At 43.3% G+C, this 24922-nt stretch overlaps 9 non-coding genes across 9 annotated transcripts; 6 read left to right on the top strand and 3 right to left on the bottom strand.

Annotated features, from left to right (window-relative positions):
- Positions 1–3364: 3364 nt before the first annotated feature.
- On the top strand, positions 3365–3438 carry trnat-ugu (transfer RNA threonine (anticodon UGU)). The gene has a single exon. It is a non-coding gene; the product is annotated as a tRNA-Thr (tRNA).
- Positions 3439–4683: 1245 nt separating this feature from the next.
- Positions 4684–4757, top strand: trnai-aau (transfer RNA isoleucine (anticodon AAU)). The gene has a single exon. It is a non-coding gene; the product is annotated as a tRNA-Ile (tRNA).
- Positions 4758–6426: 1669 nt separating this feature from the next.
- Positions 6427–6498, top strand: trnap-cgg (transfer RNA proline (anticodon CGG)). Its single transcript has one exon. It is a non-coding gene; the product is annotated as a tRNA-Pro (tRNA).
- A 5534-nt stretch (positions 6499–12032) lies between these two features.
- On the bottom strand, positions 12033–12114 carry trnas-gcu (transfer RNA serine (anticodon GCU)). The gene has a single exon. It is a non-coding gene; the product is annotated as a tRNA-Ser (tRNA).
- A 2336-nt stretch (positions 12115–14450) lies between these two features.
- Positions 14451–14523, top strand: trnak-cuu (transfer RNA lysine (anticodon CUU)). Its single transcript has one exon. It is a non-coding gene; the product is annotated as a tRNA-Lys (tRNA).
- A 2222-nt stretch (positions 14524–16745) lies between these two features.
- trnak-cuu (transfer RNA lysine (anticodon CUU)) lies at positions 16746–16818 on the top strand. The gene has a single exon. It is a non-coding gene; the product is annotated as a tRNA-Lys (tRNA).
- A 4301-nt stretch (positions 16819–21119) lies between these two features.
- On the bottom strand, positions 21120–21191 carry trnaq-uug (transfer RNA glutamine (anticodon UUG)). The gene has a single exon. It is a non-coding gene; the product is annotated as a tRNA-Gln (tRNA).
- A 2070-nt stretch (positions 21192–23261) lies between these two features.
- On the bottom strand, positions 23262–23343 carry trnas-aga (transfer RNA serine (anticodon AGA)). The gene has a single exon. It is a non-coding gene; the product is annotated as a tRNA-Ser (tRNA).
- A 958-nt stretch (positions 23344–24301) lies between these two features.
- Positions 24302–24373, top strand: trnad-guc (transfer RNA aspartic acid (anticodon GUC)). Its single transcript has one exon. It is a non-coding gene; the product is annotated as a tRNA-Asp (tRNA).
- The last annotated feature ends 549 nt before the right edge of the window (positions 24374–24922 follow it).

The raw sequence follows: 24922 nt of genomic DNA, 5'->3' as shown, positions 1-24922 counted from the left end.
TTGGTCTGCCTGGGTCACGTCAGCTAGACGGATTTTAAGAATAAGAATAAGAATTACTTTATTAATCCCCAAAGGGAAATTCCTTTGTATGGCAGCTCATCTACTGTACCATTTGCAGAAGAGAAGCTCTTCTGAATATCTCTTGGATGAGTTGATTATGTTGAAATGTTAATAGATAACCCTTCTGTGGTCTTTTGGTCAAATTGACCCATATTCACTTTTCTTTTATATCAAAAATATGATTTTCATCCATATAACTGCCTCTGTTACACCCATTTCAAATAAAATTGATGATCACTACCAGAGCTGGTAGAGTAGCCAAAAATTGTACTCAAGTAAAAGTACTGTTACTTCAGAATAATATGACTCAAGTAGAAGTAAAAAGTAGTCATCCAAATAATTACTTGAGTAAAAGTAAAAAAAGTACTTGGTGAAAAAACTACTCAAGTACTGAGTAACTGTTGAGTAACGTCTGATTTATTTTTTTAACACACCCATTCAAAAAGACAAAAGTACAAAATAATCACCTTCAGGCAAATTAAAATCAATAAAATAATAAAATAAATTAAAATTAATAAAAAAATGAAAAATAGCTTAAATTAAAATAAGTGTAAAGTAAATTCAAGAACTTTAATAAATAATAAAATAACAGAATAAAAAAATAAATTAAGCACAAGTAGCACAAAATTTCCAGCCTTTGTACTTTTCTTTTTTAACCAGGCAGAACTAGAACAAACATGAACTCATAGAAACTCTGTGTGTGTTTGAGTCTGTGTAAATGTGACAAAACATGCAAAAACAAACCTTTTTCCCAAAGAATCACCAGTGATGTCATGAGATTGACGCGTACGTGGATAAAAAGGATAAAAGAAAAGTAACAGCTCAACGTAGCCTAATGTAGCGGAGTAAGAGGAACAGTTTGTCCTTCACAAATCTACTCAAGTAAAAGTAAAAAGTACAGTTATCCAAAACTACTCCTAAAAGTACAACATTTCCCAAAACTTACTCAAGTAAATGTAACGGAGTAAATGTAACTCGTTACTACCCACCTCTGATCACTACTTGCATTGAATTATGGATATTTTATTCAATTTCTCCCCTCCTGTGATATTCAATTTGACCCACCAACCACTGGCTGGTGCTGGGTGGTGGTCCAAACATTTTAAATGATTTCATTTCATTTTCACATATACCCGTCTGTGATAATCCATCAATTTATGCCTCTGAGTTTAACTATAGTCAAAAAAATTCAGAATTTCGGCTTATCTTTATCTATCTCAAAAATGAGCTATGATTTTATGTAAATGAGGTCTATTGACCGTTCATTCCAAAAATAAGTGTAAAATTGGTGGTAATGAGTTGGAGTGAAGTTGACTAACAAGGTGAAACACAGAATTGGGTGATAATTAAAGCTACATGCTTTACAACCAGTAAAACCACAAAGGGAACAGTAAACTTAAAAGTAACAATAGAAAACTAGAAGAACTACTAGAAAACACAGTGAACTGAAAGAGTTTGAGTTTTTTTTTTTTTTTTTTTTTACCTTGTCTGCACACTTAATGATTGAAACAAGAGGAAAATTGGTTCAAAACGAGGCGGCAATGGCACAGTGTCTGCCCGGCTTTAAACAGAACCGCAGCCAGTACTCGAGTTGTAAAAAAAAATCAGGGGGGATGGTGGATTTTATCATATGGGGACAGATAATTTGTTCTGATTACAAATATTATAATATATTACAAATAATAGCAGTGACCAAAACACCTGCAGAAATACTGCAGGAATGACATAGCAGCAGTTAAATGCAGCCTTCTGTAAGCTTTAAATATCCACTGGGCTTACATCAAATACATCAAAACACAACAATAAAAAACACTTTTCTGAACTTATCAATATGACTCTGTCCTTCACAGGATAAGGAAAATGGATCACTGCAAAAACTCAAAATCTTAACAAAAATATTTGTCTTATTTCTAGTGAAAATGTCTCATTTTAGTAAAAAAAACCTCATTACACTTAAAACAAGACTCATAACTGGAAAAAAAACACCATTTTCATCTGTTTCACCTGTTCACCTGTTTTCACTTAAAATAAGTAGAAAAATCTGCCAGTGGAACAAGATTTTTTTGCTTGTAATGAGAAGATAAATCTTGTTTAATTTTTTTTTTTTTTTTACATTTATCGTATTTTTAATATTCTCTTTTTGGGGGGGGCTGGAAGGAGGGGCGTTGGCCATGAGTGCGAGGGCCCGTTCATCGCTGCTTGCAGCTTTAATTGTGATTATATTTTGAAAAAAAGATCCCAGTTTTCAAAATAGCGTGTAAACAATTGAAAAAAACTGTATTAGTGTCCCGGGGCAAAGTGGGGGTAACATCAACTTTTGCGCGGCAATCACCCAGAATGGGGTCCTCCACCGCCATGCCAACATGGGTCCGTATAAAACACCTCACATCCTTACATTTTTGGACAGAGTATACAACCTCACAATCATAAACATGCAGATCCAATACATTGTCACCTGGGACAATGTTTCATTCCACCACTCTGCACTGGTTCAGAACTGGTTTACGCAGCACCCACATTACACAGTCCTTTTCCTGCCGCCATATTCTCCATTTCTTAACCCAATTGAAGAATTTTTCTCTTTTTGTACAGGATAAAATGTTTTGTTCATGAAAACTGGGAAATGCTTTTTTTTTTCGCCATGTTGGCTTGAGTATATGGAAAAAAATAAGTAACATTGTCAACAGCATTAGTCTTGTCTCCTGTGTGGTGTCTACAGTAATGCATACAAGTGTGTTTAGTGTTCACTGTGTATTGTTTTGCAAAAAGTGTGAGCAGACATTGTGTTTACAGATGTGCAAATCCGAGCGATGTTTTGCAAATTCACTGTGTGCTTCACCCATACTACTCTATGCACTTAGAAGCAGAATTAGCCGAAAGTGTTTAAGGTTTTCAACAGCAGAGTGTAATGGGTGCAAACAGAGTTAAGTCATATGCAACGTGTGTGTTTGATATGGTAAAAAAATATGGTTTTGATAAGTTAGTGTATAGTTTTTACAAGAGTGGTTCATTTTGCAAAGGAGCTAAGGTGTTTTGCTAATTGGGTATGTGGTTGTGCTATTCGTGTGTTGGGTTTTGCTAAACAAAACAAAACAATCAAAATTGTGTTTATTCAATCGTAAAAAACTGTAATAGTTTTAGAAATTGTGCTACAAGAACATGATTAGCGCCTAAGCTTTCAGAAAAAACTGCAATTCACATAAAGCCAGGACAGTAGTGTTTGTGTAGTAAATATATCACAGTGAGGTGGAATAAAGCTGCTCCAGAAGTAGAATGATCCTATAAGTTGGAGATATCAGTTGTGGGCCCTGTGGCTTAGTTGGTCAAAGCATCTGTCTTGTAAACAGGAGATCCTGCGTTCAAATCCCAGCAGAGCCTTTAAATTAAGAATATCACTCCTGTAATGATAAAAAACACAGATCCAATGTCTGGTCTTCTGCAAGGTTGGTTAAAGGCTTCACCTTCTCCTCTGTTTGGTTACAGCGCCTTCAGATAGTTAAATCGGGTCTCCTAACTCACATTCACTCTTTAGAGGAAAATTTGGTTTAGCTGCCCTCTCCAGTTATTACAAAAATAAGGAGAGATGGGGAGTGAACCTGTTTTGGATATGCATGACTGATACATATGAACAATGGTCAATAAGATAAAAATGACTCTTCCACACACCATAGGCAGTTGTGGTTTTCCTGCTAAATGCTCTCATAATGCCAAGTGGATGAGAGTAGGTGACATCATCACCAGGTAGTTGGCTTCCAACTGCACCAACTCCTAAAAAATTGACACTTCTGAAATAGCCAATTTGTGAGCATCTACAATTGTGTAAAACTAGAAAATACAAATCACAAGTTTAGTCACATGTTGTCCTTCAACTGTCTGGGTGTCCAGAGGAGTCCAGACAGATAACTGGTTTACTCTGAAACACTGATGAAACCTCACATTACAGACACTTTTAGATGATTGTTTTTGACCAGGTGGCAGAGGTCCTGCTGCATGGGAGGATAGAGAGGCCGGGGTAGAGAAACCTTCCCCGTAGTTAACACACACACACACACACACACACACACACACACACACACACACACACACACACACACACACACACACACACACACACACACACACACACACACACACACACACACACACACACACACACACACACACACACACACACACACACACACGTTGTTTTACCATCTTCTTGATACTTGTGCAAATAAATTCTGCTTGATTTAAATGAGAGAAGTTGTTTGTGTTTATTTCACACACATTTGTCACAACTGCTGGTTACAAAGGTCTGTGCTCGGACTCCCTCCCCTTCACTATTATTCTGAACAATAACTTAGTTTGAGACTGATGTTGCTGTTTAGTTTTCATTTTCCTGATTACATCAGGTGGTGCCCCGTTTTGATCAATTCATTTTGAAGATTCAATTTGATAAATAATCTACTTTATTAATTATTGAGCCAGTTTTAAGCAGAAGAATAAATCAGGTGTTGCATTATGGTCCTATTTTAGAACGACTGAAGTATCAGTGCATGTAACTCAAGGTTTTGTAAACAAGGCCTGGATCACAACATACACATACCTAGATACATACAAGAAAGAACCACGTCACATGAAGGCCGGTTAGCTCAGAAGGTCAGAGCGTGGTGCTAATAACGCCAAGGTCATGGGTTCAATCCCCATACTGGCCAAACTGGTGACCAGTTAAACTCTTAAAAAGTTTCAGATTTTAAAGATTGTATGCTTCTTTGTTAACTTTGACCAAGAATTATTCACGTCTGCAGGATCATCTGCCTTGAAGAAATAAAGATGACAACTGGTGGTCTGACTAAATACTTTTACCTTTCTCACGAGTTCACCAACCAGACTAACTTTAGCTGCAACAGAAAACGTTGATATGTACCTGGAATTGTTCAAATCTGAATGATCACGATCAAGTTGTAGTCTTTCACACACATTAATTCTGATGCACGCACATTTCTGAGGTTTTGTCCAATGGTGACACTCACTGGGGATGCAGTGAAGTCCAACATAAGCTGAATCCCAATCTCGACCCTCACAGACTCACAGACTTACGTGCGCGCTCCCGCGACTTGCGTAAGGGTTTAGGGCTGTCCCATTCCTAAAGTCGTTAAGGGTTTAGGGCTGTCCCATTCCTAAAGTCGTTAAGGGTTCAGGACTGTCCCATTCCTAAAGTCGTTAAGTGCGCGAGGGCTCCCGGCAGACATTTTGAGCCCTTACTGATCACTTCCCGTAAGTCAGCATCTCCGCAGACTTTGGGAAAGGGAATTACCCACAGTTCATTGCGTTGTGACATAAAAGGAGGTTACCAGGGAGAATGTAAACAAAACAGGGGGCGGAGGAAAAGAATTCATGTGCGACTGCGAGACGAAAGAAGTTCACCTGTAAATATAAATACTAGCCCACTGGTGATTTAAATTCAGAAACTGTTGTCCCGTGATGATTTTTCAATGGCCCTATTATTTCCTTTACAAACAGGGAGCGATCAACAAACGGAGGGAAGAAAACCAAAAAAAGGACAAATGAAGTTTTGGACTTTCTTCAAGACTAAAGACAAGAAAAGAGGCTGAGGGAGCTGGATGAAAAGGAGGAGGAGAGGGAAAAGACATCATTGACATTTTTGGGAAGATGGTGGACAAAATGTAGTTTTCTTCATAATTTTTTTATTCATAGTTTGAGGTTAGAATTATCTAGGTGCTCCAACCTGGTTAATGAAACCGGTTAGTCAGTCCCGACTTGACCAGGTTGAGGTGTTTACATAGGTGTATGTGAATCATCCTCCTTACTGTCTCTTTAAACTGTGCAATACTTCTCCCGGACTCTGTGCAATATTCTACAATATTCTACACATGTATATACTGTCATCTGTAAAAAAAAAAAACGATTCAAATGCACCTTAACATTTTTTATATTTTTTATATTACTTATATTTCTTGTATTTCTTATTGTTTGCACTACTATTTATCTTGCACTGGAGAGGTGATGCTACCTCTAATCTCACAGTACCCAGGTACATTGATAATAAAGTATTCTGATTCTGATTCTGATTCTTACATGCAGTTTAAAAGTCGGAACGATGTCTGCAACCGATCTGCAACCAGGTTGAATCGCTGCATGTGAACGTACTGTAACTCAAGGTTTTACACAAGCTTGGGGAAGTTACCATAATTTCAAGCTGCTGTGACAAAATAATGTTTCTTTTTCATGTGTTTTTGTCAGATTTCTTTTGTTATTATTGTTTATTTTACTGATTGCTGTTTTTAATCTGCAGAACCATCATCTTTGGTGATGTCATTAATGACAGCACCTGGAGTTTTGTTGGCCAGTTGTGTGTTTTGTGGCTCGTTGGTCTAGTAGTATGATTCTCGCTTCGGGTGCGAGAGGTCCCGGGTTCAATTCCCGGACGAGCCCCAGAGAATTATGCAATTGGTGGTTTTCTCCTCCAAGTAGCAAAGATTCAAGACAGTCATACAGTGTTTTGCTTTACCTGAAGACAAACATCGGTATGATCTGTAAATGCTGAAAACCCACATCTTGCTTCTCTTTCATGCCAAGAGATCAGCTGGTAAGCCGTAGTCCATAAACCCTTTCCCCTTTTTTGTGTTATTTCACCAACCCATGTGCCTATTTTAAATTATAAAATATTGTGTGTATTATTGAACTCCTTCTCCTATCTCTTTTTGAGGCGCCGAGGGCGGCTGGACTGACCATCACTTGTCTTCAGTATGAAGCTGCGGTTGGAGAGGATAGTATGTATAAATCGTACTAGGTGGCGGTCTGGAACACCCCGGAGGAGCTTCAAGGTAAGGCCCTGGTGCCAGACGGTGTCATAAGCCGCAGTGAGATCCACCAGGACAACGCCTGCTTTGTAGCGTTTTTCGAAGCTGTCTTCGATGTCGTTTGTCAGCTTTACGATCTGGTGGACGGTGCTGCGTCCGCGGTGGAATCCTGCTTGTTGGTCGGGTAGTTGGGGGTCTATGGTGGGGTCCAGACGGGCTAAAAGAAGTCGCTCCAGGACCTTGAATGGGACACAGAGCAGTGAGATTGGGCGGTAGTTCTTGGGGTTGTCCGTTGGTTTGTTGGGTTTTGGTAAGGCAATGATTGTTGCCCTTCGCCAGATCTTGGGTATTGCTAGTCGGTTGAGGCAGGAGGAGTAAAACTCCTTGAGCCAGTTCTGGCATTTTTGGCCACAGTGAAGCAAGAATTCTGGTGGGATGTTGTCTGGCCCCTGGGCTTTCCTACTCTTCAGTTGTCCGATGGCGGTGGAGAGCTCTTTGGATGTGAATGGTGTTGAAATGTGGCCTTTTGCTCCTGGGGCTTGCAAGAGGTTTGTAGTTTCCTGCTTGACGGAACGGGTGTGGTCTTTTGCAGTGTCCGTGAATCGGCCGTTGGCAAGAAGTTGTTCAGCAATTGAATTGGCTGATACAGGGCATTGTGTTGGTCTGGAGCTTCTGCCTGTGAGGCGATTGAAGGTCTTCCAAGCCATTCTGCTAGAGTGGGTGAAGTCGATTCCTCGGACAGTTTCCTCCCATCGCTCTCTACGCTTTTTGTCGAGGCATTCTGTCAGGTCTGATGCTTTTGAGGCTGCCTCTTCGCCGGGTTCAGCATTCAAGTATTCGTTGTAGTGTGTTTCGCACTCCTCGTCCCAGGTGGGTATATACCGACGGCGGAAGCCGCGAGGGATGGCCTTCTTAGCTGCCCTGATGGTGAGTTTGCAGAAGGCTGAGTAGGCGAGGTCGGGGTTGAAGGAGGATGGAGGGGGGAGGTTGTCTATCCCCGAGTCCACTAGATTTGTGAACTGGTTCCATCTTGCCTTGCGGAAGTTCCACCTCTTCACAGGTTTGGTATGTATTGGTTGAATTGGGTTGACTGGAATGATCAGTGAAGGCCTGTGCTGGGACCTGGGAAAAGGTTCCAGAATGGTGCGGTGGGGCGAGGGGCCATTGAGTTTTGCAAATGCAAGGTCGGGGTTTGAGGTGGTGTTCCATCTTCCGGAGTGGAAGCTGTCTGGTTGCTTGGGGTTGAACAGGAGTTGGACACCGGACACTGAGGCCCAGTCCTCGAGTGCTCCTCTGTCTGGGTTTGTTGAGCTGTATCCCCAGGTAGTGCTGCGGCAGTTGAAGTCGCCAGCATAGATACAGGGCGAGTCAAAGGCAAGGTGAAGCCAGGAATTTTGAGGTGGGAGCTTTCACTCGTGTGGGTTTCTTGAAGGAGGATGGCGGTAGGATTATGGGCTTGTATTAGATGCTCGATGATCGATGTCTTGGCCTTGGTGAGGCCTTCCACATTCAGATGAAGCACAATGATGCCGTCCCTTATGACATCTTCTGACGCCCGCCCTGAAAAGGGCACGTGTTCTGGGTTGGCACCAGGTTGCATTCTGTGGATGTGTGATTGGTACAGTGAGATGGACGTTTAGGCTGTAGCTGTAGTTGCTGCTGCTGTCTCTAGTTGTTGTCGTTCGCCTGACGAATCAGTTACCAGGGTTCACCACGAGGAGGTCGACGACTTGAACCCCAGGTTACCATCAATTTATACGCTCTCTTACAAAAATGAAATTACTGTGCGATTGAGCCTGGCATACTGGATGTGCTGGTACGGGTAGATTGAAAGAAATAAACTACATTAACAAGGAAATACATATTGTAATGTGCGCATGTTTAAATTGTGTTCTTTGTTGAATTTTATGCTCCTTTATATAGGCTACCACTTTGTTTTCAAACATCTGTAGGATGATCATTCCCAAACTTATAATACCGGTACGTAACATTTTGATCTGACTAGGAATTTTGTAAATTGAAATGTTAAATAAAGTTTATAAAAACAAAAAACAAAAAAAAACACAAACGTTTTTATTTGACGTGTGAGGGTTCAGGGCTGGAGGGTTTAGGGTGGAGATTGGGATTCAGCAATAGCAGTCCTCTCACCTTAAAATCTCGGTCACCACGTCTGTTTTGTTAGGCTATTCTATTTCAACCAGTACTCACTCAACTAGCCCTCATTCAATTAGTCCCTACTCAACTCATCATCATTCAACTACTCCTTATCAACTAGCCCTCATTCAACTAGGCCTTACTCAAATAGAACTAATTTAACTATTCCACATTCAGCTAGTCATCAATAAACTCCTGCTTATACATCTTGTCCCCTCTCAAGTAGTCCTCATTCAACTAGTCCCTACTCAACTCGTCATCATTCAACTGGTCCTCATTTAACTCGTCTTTAATCAACTAGTCCCCACTTAACTAGCCGTTATATAACTAGCCCTCATTCAGCTACTGCTTGCTCAATGAATCCTTTTCCAACTACTCCTCATTCTACTAGTCCTTACTGAATTAGTTCTCATTTAACTGGTCTTCATTCACCTAATCCTTGCTCAACTAATATTCATTCAAGTAGTCCTCATTCAACTAGACCTCATTCAACTTGTCCTCATTCACCTAATCCTTGCTCAACTAATATTCATTCAAGTAGTCCTCATTCAACTAGACCTCATTCAAATTGTCCTCATTCAACTTAGTAACATACATCAACTAGTGATGCAACCTGGACACATCATCAGTGATGTTACCTGGGGTCATTGAGTGTTTCGGGTCATTTCAACGTCATACACTCTCTTCCAGGCGACACAGCCGGGGGTGATCAATCCCCCAGCTTGTGTCCAGGTAGCGCTACCCTACCCACGGATCTCCTCTCCTGATCCACAGCCAACGTGAGGCAACCTCTCCTGCCTCTGTGGCCTCCTTGATGGCCCTTCTCTTACTGGCCCCGGTGATGCCCAGCATACTGTAGGCCCTGCAGAGGGACTGGCCTGCGAACCCTCTGCATCCCACCTCAATGGGCTCACATCTTGCTCGCCACCCGTTGAGCCGACACTCCTCTACCAGAGCCTGGTATTTAGCCCTCTTCCTCTCATTGGCCTCCTCGATGCGGTCTTCCCAAGGGACCGTTAGCTCCAGGAGCACGACCTGCTTGGAGGTTGCTGAGGTCAGCACCACATCTGGCCTTAGTGATGTTATGGCCACGTTGTCCGGGAACTTTAATTGTTTCCCCAAATCAACCTTCAGCTCCCAGTCTTGTGCCATTGATAGCAGGCCAGAGGAGGAGGTCCTGGCAACAGCTGGTGGTTCTTCTCCAGCTCTGATGAAGGAGATGGCCTTCTTCTCTGGGCGGAGGCGCTTGCAGTGGGCAATTCCGCTGCAGATGGTGTTTGCTATAGCCTTCAAGACCTGGTCATGACGCCAGCGGTAGCGCCCCTCGCTCAGGCCTCTCGGACAGCAGCTCAAGATGTGCTCCAGGGTCCCTCTCTTCTGGCACAGAGCGCAAGCTGGTGACTCCACCTTCCCCCAACAGAACAGGTTAGACGGGCTTGGCAGCACGTCATAGACGGCCTGGATCAGGAATTTTAGGCGCTGGGGCTCGGCTCTCCACAGCTCAGTCCAAGTGACTTTGCGCTCTGCTGCCTGCTCCCACCGCGTCCAGGCTCCCTGCTGCCGCATTCCAACCATCGTGCTGGCTCGCTCTTCTTCCACTGCTGCCCGCACCTCTTCCTGGAGCAATGCTCTCCTGTCCTTCCCCTCTGCCTTGTCGTAGCGAGGTGTTGTACTGCTACCCAGGCCTGCCCTTCCCCGAGCCACTGTCCCAACCAGAGCCCTATGCCGCAGCCGTGATTCAGCAACATCCACGGCCTCTGCTGCCTTCCATTTCCGCCCCGTTCTGACTTCTATCCCAGCTTGAGAGACTTTTGGGTCAGATGATTCTCTGTATTGCAGCACCTCCCTAGTACGGCTCACCTTGAATTCTTCATTCAGGCTGCTGATGGGGAGCTTCAGCATGTTGTTTTTCCCATACAGGGCGATGCTGCTCAGGCTCCGGGGTAAGCCCAGCCACTTCCGCAGGAACCTGCTGACTCTCCTTTCAAATCCCTCAACAGTGGAGATCGGGACCTCGTACACCAAGAGGGGCCAGAGGATCCTTGGGAGGATGCCATGTTGGTACACCCAGGCCTTGAACTTGCCTGGTAGACCTGACTTGTCCACGGTGGCTAGCCAAGCCTCCAGCTCCTGGTTGGTCGCGTGGATGGCTGCCTTGTCCTTCAAGCTGCAATGAAACACCTTCCCCAGGCTCTTCACTGGTTTGTCGGTGATGGACGGTATCTGGATGCTGCCAAGTGAGAAGTGGAACTTGTCGGTGACCTTTCCTTTCTTCAGCATGAGGGATCTGGATTTTGCAGGCTTGAAGGTCATGCGGGCCCAGCTGGTTAGTTCCTCCAGGCCCTTCAGGATCCACCTCCCCCCTGGGACGTTCGGTGTCGTCACAGTCAGGTCGTCCATGAAGTAGGACGACCTGACTGTGACGACACCGAACTAGTCCTTGCTCAACTAATCTTCATTCAACTAGTCCCTACTCAGCTAGTCTTCATTCAATTATTTCTTACTCAACTCTGCATCATTCAACTATCCCTTATTCAACTCATCCTCTTTCAACTAGTCCTTAGTAAACTAGTCCTCATTCAACTCAACCTTATTCAACTAGTCCTTGCTCAACAAAACCTCATTCAATAATTCCATACTCAACTAGCCCTATGACCAATGTCTGCTGTCTACACCTGTTTATATAGTGGTCTCTGTAGACCAAAAACTAACCAGGAATGAGTCATATTTACATCGAACTGGTAGTTGACCTGTTAACGGTTCATTAATACTAATATATCTGCACTTGTTTTACCTTTGACAACATATCTTTGTCTCACTATTCTCTGTTCTCTCTCACTCTTCTTTCTCTAGCCACCTGGTTTTCAGCAGCTAGGTGTTCTCTCTGAAAGGGGGTTTTGTCCCTTGCCAGTGTTTTTTTGACAGTTGTTTGGGGGTCATGTGATTGGTCTCTGGAAAGCACGTAGATTGTATTGTATTGACTCTATACTATATAAAGAAAAAATGGAAGCACGACGAGGATGGGATTCGAACCCACGCGTGCAGAGCACAATGGATTAGCAGTCCATCGCCTTAACCACTCGGCCACCTCGTCTGTTGTGCTAGGCTATTCAATCTGACAGAGTCGCAGAAGGGGACTCTATTTCATTTCATTACTGTACTTGCAATGGAAATCCACTAGGGTGTTTGGATCAGATTTTCACACCATTCACACTTCAATTGATTGCGGTGGAGAGGGGGGGTGCTACGGCCCGGACACTTAGCCAAGGACAATGGACTCTGCCAGTGGTAAGGACCCGGCAAGCGGCGCATAAGGGAGACAATGATTCAATTGTGGCCCATTGGCTGAATTGACGCCACTGAGGGAGGAGACGGAGAGAAACTCAGGGTTTATGGAAGAAAACCTGCTAGCGACCAGGTTAGTTTCAGAGAGTCTGTTACTACGGTAACTGACCAGGGGTCCGTTTCACAAAGCAGGTTTAGTGAAAACTCTGAGTCTGTTAACCCTGAAATGAGGGAAACTCTGAGTTTTCCGTTTCACAAAGGGAGGTAACTCAAACCAGAGAAAGAGAGGTAACTCTAGCCTGTTTCACAAAGAGAGGTAACTTAAGCTCTCGGTCAGTTACCGTAGTAACAGACGCTCTGAACCTAACCTGGTCGGGACAGGTTTATCTCAATGAACCTGGAGTTTCTCTGCGTCTCCGCCTCTTTCAGAGACACACGCACATTTGATTTCCTCATTCATTCAGTCAGAAGGCGAGTTTTGGCGAAGTTCTGCCGTCTGTCAATAAAAACAGAGTCAGTATAAATATTAGAAGTCCATTGTCACGAACACGGCATGTCCTTTTGTTGAAGATACAATTGATGAAGGTGCAGAATTAATGCGCAGAGAATTAAATATTCGTCGAGAGATGGTTATAAGACCACGTAATACATGTACATTACAGTACATAGTCTCATACAGGCAAAGCAATATATGTTAATCCTTTATTTGTTATAATTTTGATGATTGAATTGTTTAATGATTTCATAATATATTTTAATTTTTGGAGATTTTTTATTTGGGGTTTTCATAAACTGTGAGCCATAATCATCAAAATTATAACAAATAAAGGCTTGAAATATCTCACTTTGCATTTGTTTTGTTTCACCTTAAGTTGAATTTACTACGAATGAAGTTTTGCAATATATTCAAATGTTCCGACCTCCACCTGTATATTATTACATGAATAAATAAGAGCATAATACAGGGGTCTCCAACTCCGGTCCTGGATCCACCTATCCAGCATGTTTTAGGTGTCTCCCTGCATGAACACACCTGATTCTAATCAATGGTCGTCATTAACTTGTCATCAAGGTCCGGACAGTTCTGTTGCTGACACAGCTCCTTGTATCATGGTGTGCTGAAGCAGGGAAAGATCTAAAACATGCTGGATAGGTGCTCTCCAGGACCGGAGTTGGAGAACCCTGGCATAATATGTGTCTGTATTGGTTCAATACGGAACGCAACTTTTAATTCCCAATTACGGAACAATTCCGTATTTCAAGGGACGGGTGGCAAGCCTACATAAACCTGTCCAAGCCATCAAGGGGTTCCACAGGATTGCAGGTGAATGATGTAGAGATCTGTTACAGTAAATTAATTTTATATTATATTCTGTGCTGCGGTGTTACTCTTTTTTCGAAATACATGTTCAAATTCGCCGTATGCACGCATTAAAATCTCTAATTCCATTCGGGTGAAAAAGGACACGGCGTGAAGTATGTGGATCTTCAGATGCAATGTTTCCTCAAAGGGATTTTGTAAATTGAAATGATAAATAAAGTTTAAAATAAAAAAAATAAAAAGTATGTCGCTCTTTTGTTGTTGCCGGTTGCCATGGTGAATCCTTGTATCAGCGCTCTACTGATGATGGCTTTTTATTTCCCTCACGCATGAGCTTAACTCCAGGTGAAACTACTTAGAGTTGAGTAAATTACCTCAAATCCGCTGTTCTGGAACCGAAAACTCAGAGTTTCCGATCTCAGAGTAGATCAACTAAGAGTTCAGGATTAGACTCAGAGTTTGTTGAACCTGCTTTGTGAAACGGACCCCAGGTCTACACAGATTTTGACGTAGTCAAGCGGAACTTGAGATGCGCTCCAATTGTCTCATAATGCCAAGTGGACGAGAGTAGGTGACATGATCACCAGGTAGTTGGCTTCCAACTGCACCAACTCCTAAAAAATGGACACCTCTGAAATAGCCAATTTGTGAGCATCTACAATTGCGAAAAACTAGAAAATCACAAGTTTAGTCACATGTTGTCCTTCAACTGTCTGGGTGGTGTCCAGAGGAGACCAGACGGAAAACTGGTTTCTCTGAAACACTGATAAAACCTCACATTAAAGACACTTTTCGATTATTATTCTTATTTTCTAGCATCTGAAGCCCGGCTAGCTCAGTCGGTAGAGCATGAGACTCTTAATCTCAGGGTCGTGGGTTCGAGCCCCACGTTGGGCGCTGAAGTCACATTTATGAAGTGTTTGAAGTGTAGAGTCCAGGTTGAAGGCTAGCAGAAAGGAATCACCTCCACTGCTGTTCTGGTCACTGAGATGGATTTTACTCGGTGAGACTGATGACATCATCAATGACATCACATGTCTGATGACATTCCAGGGTTAGATTAAATAATTCTTAATTATGACAATGTTAGTATAGTGGCCAGTATCTGGGCCTGGGGTTCGATTCCCCGATGGAGAGACCAGCTATTTGGTACAATGGACATACATGACTGATACAAGTGAACAAAGGTCAATAGGATGAAAATGACTCCTCCACACAACAGTTGCCGTTGGCTTGCTAAAAAAGCTTTAATTGATGAAGTTCTTCTAAGATAAAACTGTGGATGTTCTGTTCACTCGTCAGTCCTGATCCAGAGGTCCAGCTTGTTAGACTCAGACCAGAGACCTTTTGCATTTGCGACGAACCAAATAACCACTAGACTACAGAAACTGTGCAGCAGGTTATTGATCATGATTCAATTCATTCAATCATTTAGTTTCTATTCCCCCTTAATCTTATACAAAACCATCTAGACAGGTATGTAGAGACATAGATAGTGGGGCATTTTGCACTAGCTAGCTATAGGCTAGCTTGAGGAGCATAGCCATGGGCGTCAGTTTGATTTCAGAAGTGCTGGGGACATTTACCATAAACCTGAGTAAGGTTTGAAAAGTGCTGGGTACGAGCTAGGCCCATTACTTCCGAATTGAGGTTTCATGATAAATAATAGGCATTGCATTAGATGATGCGTATTGACGCGATATTGTCCCCATATTAAAAGCCATTTGCGCGGTCTTATGTAGGTCGTCGGAAACATCATATACATATTGCAAGCCTTTTATTATTTTAATATTGCTGATCATGGCTTACAGCTTAAGAAAACTCAAATATCCTATCTCAAAATATTAGAATATTCTGGGAATCTTAATCTTAAACTGTAAACCATAATCAGCAATATTAAAATAATAAAAGGCTTGCAATATTTCAGTTGATTTGTAATGAATCAAGAATGTATGACATTTTTGGACTCCAGAAAAATAAAGGACTTTATCACAATATTCTAATTTTCTGAGACAGTCCTGTAAACTTGTTTATGTCGTTGTGCTGAACCACTTGGGAATATCCACGGTTACTTTGTGTTAACGGAGCAGCAGAGAGCAGCGTCTTGCTGCTGCAGGAAACTGCGCGCTGGAAGCAGATGAGTGACGGACACTGGCTGATTTATGGTTCCGCGTTGCACCAACGCAAAGCGTACGGCGTAGGATACGCAGGGATGCGAACGTACGGTACGCGACGCTGCGTAACCTACGCCGTAGGCTACGCCGTCGATTTAACGCGGAACCATAAATCAGGCGCATTTGTCAGTTTTTTCAGACTTTTCGTCTTTTCAACTGAGCATGAAGACACATAAAATGAGGGTGCAATGCATGCTTATGCACCCTCGTAGAACCGGGCCTGCAGAACGCAACTTTTAATTCCCAATTCCCAACTCCTACCTGGAGGTGAAGCTCGAGTCCTCCCCGCAGCGCTGTCTGTCACACACATAGAAAGATCTGGGCACAGACGCAGCAGGTCCTGTTGTCCCGCCACAAAGATTTTGCTGGCCTTAATGCTTCCTGTGTTTTATTTTGTTCATTATTGATAAATTTAGTGTTGATGTGTGTGTGACAGACATGTGTATGGGGCGTTAATGAAAATACGGGACAAATCGCGTCTTACTTATTTATTTTTATTTTTTTTTTAAGTGGTGGGGACAAATCTGCTCGTCAGACAAAGTGGTGGGGACGCGTCCCCACCGTCCCCGGCGTAAATGACGCGCCTGAGCATAGCAACCTGATAACCGCCAGGTCTACAGAGATTTTGACGTAGTCAAGCTGAACTTGAAATGCGCTCCAATTGTCTCATAATGCCAAGTGGACGAGAGTAGGTGACATCATCACCAGGTAGTTGGCTTCCAACTGCACCAACTCCTAAAAAAGGGACACCTCTGAAATAGCCAATTTCTGAGCAGCTACAATTGCGAAAAACTAGAAAATCACAAGTTTAGTCACATGTTGTCCTTCATCTGTCTGGGTGGTGTCCAGAGGAGACCAGACGGAAAACTGGTTTCTCTGAAACACTGATAAAACCTCACATTAAAGACACTTTTCGATTATTATTCTTATTTTCTAGCATCTGAAGCCCGGCTAGCTCAGTCGGTAGAGCATGAGACTCTTAATCTCAGGGTCGTGGGTTCGAGCCCCACGTTGGGCGCTGAAGTCACATTTATGAAGTTTGTTTGAAGTGTAGAGTCCAGGTTGAAGGCTAGCAGAAATGAATCACCTCCACTGCTGTTCTGGTCACTGAGATGGATTTTACTCAGTGAGACTGATGACATCATCAATGACATCTGATGAAGCATTTTGACCGTTTGGCCCCCCTGCAGGGACACAACAACACCTTGCAGATTGCTTTTGGCATGTGCCCCCCTTAAGACATAGACATGCAGGTTCCAGTTCCTGAAGACCCCTGCCGGGACATTGTCACGCAAGGTCCGGCGTCTTGCATCCCTGCCGAGATGGCACCGGGGGAATGGCCCCCACTTCCAGCTCCTGCAGAGACGAGGACTCAATACCATATAAGGACTTCCTGACCCAGGGGGTAGTCCCGGGTTGGAAGATCACAGGCTTCTTGTATAAAAACTCTGTTGTAAAGCCTCTCGGAGTCGGCACACCAACTACAGACTCGATCTGTGCTGGTCATGTCCACCGCCGGCTTATTGATTAAAAACTCTCTATATCACGAGCGGACTTCTGAACTGGTTTTTGATAAATTCCTCAACACATCACATGTCTGATGACATTCCAGGGTTAGATTAAATAATTCTTAATTATGACAATGTTAGTATAGTGGGCAGTATCTGGGCCTGGGGTTCGATTCCCCGATGGAGAGACCAGGGGCCTCATGTACTAAGAGTGCGGCGCACAAAAAACGTGCGTACGCCACTTTCAACGCTCGCGGTCGGATGTACAAAGAATGACGTGAACGTAGAAAGCTGCGGTCCTTCACTCACACATTAAGGCTTTTGTACGCACTTTTCTGAGGTTCTGTCCGTTGGCGACACTCACTGGTGATGCAGTGAAGTGCAGAATATGAGGAAACTTAACGTCAACAATAAATTCACGACCACGTGAAGGACACGACAGTCCCGACATCACCAGATAAATTACACAAGAGTGGAGCTGCAACAATCTCACAATCAGCCACATGATCTGAAACAACTAAAGGAGCTCAACGATGGAACCTGCAAATCCTGATGGAGCTTTGGCTCCGTTAGAGGAACCTGCTGATGCAGGATCAGGAGCGAGTCCTCAGGGACCAAACGCATCTGCTGGTCCAGGACTAAGACTGGACCATCAGCTGGTTTAGTCTGGACCTGCTGGTCCAGGACTAAGACTGGACCATCAGCTGGTTCAGGTACCAAGAGGATCTTCTGGATCTCTCTCCTGAACTGGACCAGCTGCTCCGGTTCAGACCAACATGATGCTTCAGCTGGAGCTGCAGGTCGGACATCTGTCTGTCGTCATGACGACCGTATGGGAGGACTACTGATAAAAGCCAGATCCTAAACATCCCATAACTGTGTCTGGACAGAAATACATTAAAATTAATTTTGAAGCAAAAACCGGTGTTGTGTTGTGCCAAAAAGTGATTGCCTGCCAGAATCTGATTTCTTCTGATTTGTGGCCGCGGGAGCGCGCACAGCAGCCCGTTGAGCGAGAGCGCTAAAACGTCAGATTTCAGATTATGAAGCTCAAGAATGAGATCAAGTCATATTTAGGCAGAAACAACCTTTCATTAACTGTATTTGGCCTTCAATCACTTTTTGGCACGACACGTGACCTGTCTCTCCTCCTGCGGATGAAACACTCCGAGTTACAGCAACTTTGCTCTTTATTTCTCACGTTTGCACCTCGATAATCCCGTCGGCACAAATTGTCTTTATTTCTGCAGCAGAGGAATCAGATCGTAATGCTTCATGTTTTAAATATAAATGTATTTTGTTCACATTGTTATACTTATGAGAGAGGTGATCGCGGACATCCATAATGTGTAAGACTCAATAAACGTGTACATTGGTCTTAATCCGTTAGTATATAATATGCATGACAATAAAGCAGAACGAGGAGCCGTTTTTCATCCACCAAAAATTCTGGTGTCGGTTCTTAAAATACAAACAAGAAAAGCAGAGTGTAATGATGCACTAACGCTGCCCATAAACATTCACAAACCCGTACGGTCATAATAAAACCACAACTCTTCACCGAACGCAACGCAAAGCAAAGAACACCATAACGTAGGTGTCAAAGTGAATCCCAGAAGGGCCGGTGTCCTGCATGTTTTAGATGTTTCACTGCTTTAACACACCTGATTCTAATTAATCATCGTCACCAACTTGTCATCAAAGTCTGGATAGTTCTGTTGATGACACAGTCACTTGTATCATGGTGCAATGAAGCAGGGAAACATGTAAAACCTGCAGGGACACCGGCCCTCGAGGACTGGAGTCCGACACCCAGCTCAGAGCCGATGTTTTCTTTTTTTATTTGTTTTACTTTTTGCACATTTCTTGTTAGGATGAGCAGTTTTTAATGGATAATTATCTTCATATCATATTCAAACATATATTTGAGGGAGGAGACGGGGCGGAGTGTTGTGCTCCCGCATGTGCGCTCAAATCCACGCTGATTGGGATGTACAGAGAAACCTGCGTGGATTGGGGCGAACGCACAGCTTTGTACATATGAATTTTTGCGGTCTTGTTAATTCCACACACGGATTCAAGTTGAAATCCACGCACTCTTAGTACATGAGGCCCCCGATCTAACTATCTGAATCCTCACCAAAACATCACTGCTCATCATCACCTTGTGAAGACTTACAGAAAACGTTTGACCTCTGTCATTGCCAACAAACGGTGTTTAACAAAGTATTGAGATTTATTTTGTTTTTATTGTTTATTTTACTGATTGCTGTTTTTAACGTCCAGAACCATCATCTTTGGTGATGTCATCAATGACAGCTCCTGCTTCTGATGATGAGACATGGAGTTTTTGTTGGCCAGGTGTGTGTTTTATGGCTCGTTGGTCTAGTAGTATGAAAAAACTAAAATGTCATACATTCTGGATTAATTACAAATCAACTGAAATATTGCAAGCCTTTTATTATTTTAATATTGCTGATTATGGCTTACAGTTTAAGATTAAGATTCCCAGAATATTCTAATTTTTTGAGATAGGATATTTGAGTTTTCTTAAGCTGTAATCCATGATCAGCAATATTAAAATAATAAAAGGCTTGCAATATTTCAGTTGATTTGTAATGAATCCAGAATGTATGACATTTTTGTTTTTGTAATTGCATTACAGAAAATCACAATATTATAATTTTCTGAGACAGTCCTGTATATCTTCATTTTTCAAATGTTTTTATGTAAAGCACTTTTTTGTATGTATCTAGGTATGTGTATGTTGTGATCCAGGCCTTGTTTACAAAACCTTGAGTTACATGCACTGATACTTCAGTCGTTCTAAAATAGGACCATAATGCAACACCTGATTTATTCTTCTGCTTAAAACTGGCTCAATAATTAATAAAGTAGATTATTTATCAAATTGAATCTTCAAAATGAATTGATCAAAACGGGGCACCACCTGATGTAATCAGTCTTGAAACTTTGCTACTTGGAGGAGAAAAACCACAAATTGCATAAATCTCTGGGGCTCGTCCGGGAATTGAACCCGGGACCTCTCACACCCAAAGCTAGAATCATACTACTAGACCAACGAGCCACAAAACACATATCCGGCAAACGGCTCAAAACAGCTGCAAAAAGCTCTGGATAGATTTCAGTTAATCTCTCACAGGAACGTCATGTATGAGAGGAAGTCTTAAGTAGCAGAGGATGGTTTCCATCCATCCACCTCTGGGTTATGGGCCCAGCACGCTTCCGCTGCGCCACTCTGCAGTTTAACCAGGATGTGACTCCGCCACACAGTCTGTGACTTTGGGGGATGGCGTCACTCCTTTCAAATCTTCTGACAGTGTCAAAAATCCTACAACTCTCTCAACTAACTAACCAGCTTAAATGACATCATGTGACCCAGCACAATTCTCTCAGATATGAATGAAGCAGATCTCTTCTAAGACTGATTTCTTTCTGATTATCTCTTAAAATTGATCAGATTTGTTTGGAACTGTGAAGGGAAACAACTGTTGGAAATGATCCTTCGTATTGATCAGTGACCATCATTAGCATCACTAGCTGAAAACGACTGTATAAACTGCTTAAACATCATTCAAGAACATACTCATGATATTAGATACATTCATCACATATTTAAGGGTTCTTATGGACATTTTAGGGTAACTCCAGCCCCCTAAAGCAGGTCTAATGGTGTCCATGTTTCCATTTCCCCGTGTTGTTTTTTGAGGTGGAGCCTCGTGGATTGATACTACAACATCATGTGGGTAAAACCTTGATACCTTTGTACCTGGTTGTGTGGGAGACTGACAGGTTCCACTGAGATTTGAACTCAGATTACTGGAGTCAAAGTCCAGAGCGCTAACCATTACACCATGGAACCCTGTTCAGCTTTTATTGTGGTTTTATGGTGGTCCTGAAACCAGAACATGAGTGAAAAGCAATATGCGCCTGAGCATCTGACAGAGTGCTGTCCATGGTGCTAGGAGCGTCTGGGTGTTTAGGGTACCAGGGCCCTGGTCCTCCAGGCCCAAGGGCTGGCTCTTTCACTCCAGTGGCCGGTCGGGGGGGGGCTTAAAAGCGGGTCCCCGGGTTCGGATGGTGAGCCGGGTCTTTGGGTGGCTCCAGGTGAGCCGGGTTGTTGAGGTTGTTGAGTTTTTGTTGGGGTCTGGTGGTGGAAGCTCCTGAGGTCTGCTGGTGATGCTGCTGGGGTCTGGTGGTGGAGCTAGTGACTGACATGTTTTGAAAACGGCGGGCATGACGAGAAAAATCAATAATATTATTGCAAAGTCATACATGTTTCCACCCAGTTTTGAACAGGGGACCTTTCGCATGTTAGGTGAACGTGATAACCACTACACTACAGAAACTTGCATGCTGTGAAAATGGCGGGCGTAACGAGAAAAAAAATCCTATCTTCAAATCATTCATGTTAGAAATAAATGTATGACTTCATATTATTTGTCCTGTTGTGGTAAAATTAAAAATCATCCATGTGTATTACCATGCTGGGTAGAAAATACAAAATGTACCACAAGGGAATCCAACTGATTACTTTTGAAGGACAGTACTGGATATGATTACAGTTTTTGCCCGTTGCTTGAACACATTTTGCAAAATTTCGCTCATTGTGCCAAAACTCTACACACAAGTAAGCATGACACAACACTGGGAAATATACCATTCACATCTGTGTCAAATTGAAACTCTACTATCACTGCCTAGACTCTGCTATCAAAACCTAAAAATACTTGGTCAAAATGTAACTCTGATGACAAAATGACACACACTTGTATCATATGCATACACTTTCAGATCAGGGAGAACACACTAGTCTACTTTATATAAAACACTGCAGTCTTTGATTTTGGTTTTTTTATTTTTGTTTATTCAGCAGGCACATTTTCAAGCAACCAAAAAAACCAAACCAAATAGGCCTACTCAATGTTGTACATAGTACTGTAACGTGAACTAAAAAAAATAATTAGAAAAAACACTATACTGTAAACAAATAATTGTGCATACTGCACGTGGGCTCATGTTGTGTGCTGTTGTGTGAACAGGCGTTGGCGTCCTCCCCCAGAAGGTTTTTTTAGTCATTCTAGAGAAATACAAACACAAATTGTCATCAGTTTGATTCTTTTTCTTACAGTACTTCACTGTATATACTGTATCATCCACTGTACTGAACCCTGCAATACCCTGTACCAGTGATGTGGTAATGTGATATACTGTAGAGTGCTGTAAATACCATCTGAGTAGAAGGTAGAGAGGGGAAGACATACCTGTTTTCCAGTCTGAATGTTCTTACAGTATTATAGATGCCACTGTGAAGCGGCTGAGGTGCGAGTGGACTCTCTGCCCAGCTTCCCTCATTGTCAGGCCATGATCTATAACATGATCCACCAAAGTTGCCCTTATATCGTCAGATATGGAGGTCCGTGCATTGCCTCTTCGACCTTGTCCTTGCCCTCCTTGTCGTCCTCTCCCTCTATCTGTTGCTCTCCCTCCATCCATGCTTGCAAAGTTCTTGAAATGGCTAAACTGAGGCCTTTTTGTAGCTGGCTGATTGGTGTTACGTTTAGCAAGCAGGTGCCTTCAGGTGTGTATTTGAATGGTTGCAATTAACCGATGTGTTTTGTATTTTGGAAACATGTGTTTTCCAAATGGCACCCTGAGATTTCATTTGTGAACGAAGTGTCTTATGTATGAAATAGAGTCTAGTATGCAGGACCAAGTGTGTTGCATAAAGGACTAAGTGTGTTGCAGAATTGCAACTAAAGTGCAAAGCAGCGCTTTGGTTTAAGGTATGGGTACATGTGTTTGAGGTATGGTAACAAAAGTTTCAAGTTGTGTTACTTTAGTTTAAGCATGGGTCTATAGTGTTCAAGCAACGGGCAAAAACTGTAATAACTGCAAATTGGGCAGTCCTCTTGCACATTCAAACATTACTCGTTGTTGGCAGGATTTGAACCTGCGCGGGGAATCCCCAATGGATTTCTAGTCCATCGCCTTAACCACTCGGCCACAACAACCTGTGTGTGTGTGTGTGTGTGTGTGTGTGTGTGTGTGTGTGTGTGTGTGTGTGTGTGTGTGTGTGTGTGTGTGTGTGTGTGTGTGTGTGTGTGTGTGTGTGTGTGTGTGTGTGTGTGTGTGTGTGTGTGTGTGTGTGTGTGTGTGTGTGTGTGTGTGTGTGTGTGTGTGTGTGTGTGTGTGTGTGTGTGTGTGTGTGTGTGTGTGTGTGTGTGTGTGAGAGAATCTTTAGAACAAGACAATTTAGAGCCTTTATTTTAAAATGGTTGGTTTTACTTTATCAGTAACAGCAGAAGTGGGTTCCATGGTGTAATGGTTAACATCAGCATGAGTCTTTGAGAGCAGCCAGGAGAAAACCTGCAGTATCCATCTTACTGTCAAGAATTGTAGCAGAGTTTTTTACAGGATTTTATTTTTATGCCCACCGTTTTCAAAGCATGTCTGTTTCCGTAGTGTAGTGGTTATCACGTTCGTCTCACATGCGAAAGGTCCCCTGTTCCAAACTGGGCGGAAACATGTATGACTTTGCAATAACATTATTTGGACTTGGAAAACCACTCCAGTCCTCTTCTTGGTGCTCAGGACAGGAAGGCCGACCATCTCTTTCTCGCATTGGGTCTCATGCAGAAATTAATTTTGTTGCCGTTCCACAACTGACCAAAAGCCAGTCATTCTCCATTAACGTACACTAGCTCCACCACCAGACCCCAGCAGCAGAGGTTCCGAGAGGGGGTCCCCGGAGGTGCGGGGAAACCCGGACCAGCTGGACCAGAGCCTCGCAGCAAACCGAGCCGAGACTCGCGGGGCTTCACCTGCATTCCCGTCGCACTGAGACGGCGGAGAGCCGAGAATCGCGGACCGATATAAAAGTTTAGAAGGAGATGGACACTGACTTTCCAATGACATTGGTACACAGTTATTAAGTTCCTGCAATCAGGAAGTTCTTTGGGCAAAAAGCTGTCCTCGTTAGTATAGTGGACAGTATCTCTGCCTGTCACGCAGAAGACCGGGGTTCGATTCCCCGACGGGGAGACTTCTTGTTTCGTATGATGATACCTACATGATTGAGTCAAGTAAACAAGTGTCATTAAGAAAATAGACTAGCACTTGCTGTCTGCCTGCCAAAGAAGCTTCTAGATGCTGCAGCTGGATCAGAGGAAACTCTGATTGAGGTAGGATTATATACACACAGAAAATGTCATTGAAGAAGTAAAAAGAGCAGTTATTTAGGACAGCATCTAGAGCATCTCTGGGAAAATCGCTTTTTATGCCCGCCGTCGCCTCGTCCCGGACACAGACTGACAGCACGGCCCTGAAAGCCACTCACCAACCCGGCTCACCGCCCCACTGCTCAGCAACTCACCTTTGACTCACCGTCCAGACCCGGAGCCACCCAAAGACCCGGCTCACCGTGCGAACCCGGGGACCCGCTGTTAAGCTCCACCCCGACCGGCCACCGGAGTGAAAGGGCCAGCCCGTGGAGCTGGAGGACCAGGGCCCTGGTACCCTAAACACCCAGGTGCTCTCGGTACCATGGACAGCACTCATGGACAGCACTCTGTCAGGTGCCACCACCACAAT

The sequence above is a fragment of the Cololabis saira genome, chromosome 10 (assembly GCF_033807715.1).
Source record: "Cololabis saira isolate AMF1-May2022 chromosome 10, fColSai1.1, whole genome shotgun sequence".
In the NCBI taxonomy this organism is placed as follows: domain Eukaryota; kingdom Metazoa; phylum Chordata; class Actinopteri; order Beloniformes; family Belonidae; genus Cololabis; species Cololabis saira.
This window is presented reverse-complemented; position numbering and strand designations above follow the sequence as displayed.